The sequence below is a fragment of the Branchiostoma belcheri genome, unplaced genomic scaffold (assembly GCF_001625305.1).
Source record: "Branchiostoma belcheri isolate BF01 breed outbred unplaced genomic scaffold, Haploidv18h27 scaffold211, whole genome shotgun sequence".
NCBI lineage: Eukaryota > Metazoa > Chordata > Leptocardii > Amphioxiformes > Branchiostomatidae > Branchiostoma > Branchiostoma belcheri.
The window spans coordinates 158,256-160,053 of NW_017803614.1; positions in this window are offsets into that span (position 1 = coordinate 158,256).

Genomic DNA, 1,798 nt, shown 5'->3' on the forward strand with positions numbered 1-1,798 from the left:
GTTTGTGCCATACATGTGATGTAAAGGATCTACCGCCGATTGTAATGTATGCGCTACAGCGCGGTCTGATTGGTCAGGCTGTTCAAAACTGGCATNACCCCCCCCGACCAGGGAGTTGGAAACTGCAAGACAGCGCAAATTTTTGCACTTGAATTTCGCGGGCAAATGGCAACATATGGGGGAAAGGATGCCAGATTACGAAAATAGAGTTACATAGCTACTAGATTAGATGGTTGTTTTTATGAACAGCTTATTATGAAATTTTGGCTCAGCGGCTCTCAGCACTACCCTGACCAAACCTTAATACATTGTTTAATGACACAGAGGGACCAAGTTTAATACATTGTCTAATGACACAGAGGGACCAAGTTTAAGACACTGTCTAATGACACAGAGGGAACAAGTTTAAGACACTGTCTATTGACACAGAGGGACCGAGTTTAATACATTGTCTAATGACACAGAGGGACCAAGTTTAAGATATTGTCTAATGACACAGAGGGACCAAGTTTAAGACAAGGTCTAATGACACAGAGGGGCCAAGTTTAAGACATGGTCTAATGACACAGAGGGACCAAGTTTAGGATATGGTCTAATGACACAGAGGGACCAAGTTTAAGACATTGTCTAATGACACAGAGGGACCAAGTTCAAGACATGGTCTAATGACACAGAGGGGCCAAGTTTAAGGCATTGTCTAATGACACAGAGTGACCAAGTTTAAGACATTGTCTAATGACACAGAGGAACCAAGTTTACGACATTGTCTCTTGAATATTTGTATTAGACTCACCTTTGTGATGTGGGGTGTTGGAGACTGCCGGGAGCTTGGGGATAGATCCAGTAGTAGCAGTAGCATCAGCTTTTGTAGTAATAGTAGCAACAGAAGCAGGAGGAGTAGTAGTAGCAGTAGTATTAGTAGTAGCAATAATACTAGTAGTAGCAGCAATAGTAGTTGTTGTAGTTGTATCCGCTGTCGCTGTCCGCTGTTAATAGAGGATTACATTGTCATTGCAGGCTATCGCAATTGGTTCATGGAGATCATGATAATTTTTTTGAACCCAGTCTGAATTTCATAGCTGCAGGCCGATGTCAACGTATTATGCACCAAATTGTTTTGGAATAGGTACAATAAGGAATACCGGTAATTGTTTATTTATCAAAATATATGTCCTGGAATTCGAACCTCACCGACAAAGCCACAATACGAAAAGGTCAAGCATCTGTTTGTTATTATGTCATTGTCACTAAGTTGAAGTGTGACTTTTTTCAAGTAGCTTTTAAGGCAATGCACTTCTCCACAGCTCGTGCATACGGGTATGCTGGTAATCTAAAGGGAACAAAAATATATCAAAATTACAAATTAATTCCGGAACTCCGGTTTAATTCCACTCCGGACTTATTCCCATCTATAATATCGGCAAAACTTTAGGTAATATAATGTTAAAATTTTTGGAGAATTCTGGAAATTGGAGCGAGAATTTAATAGCCTGGGTAACCAGACCACTGTGAGCTTAGCGCTATCTCTTTGGCGCCGAGAGCTTTTCTAGCCGCCAACCAGGCCTCAATTACCGCGCTTCGGCGAGGTTTTAGGCTTCTTCGCTCCCAACTGTATCTCTGTATTACGCTCAGAGACTAATCGTAATACAGTACGTCAGCGCATACAGGGAAACCAGCTGGATACAGGTCCTTTGTAGCGACAAGGCTATTAGACAGAGACGTACCTGTGGTTTACTGGTGCTAAAGTATAACCAGAGAGAGATCACGCTGATGACGATGCACAAACCAAGAAGGGCAG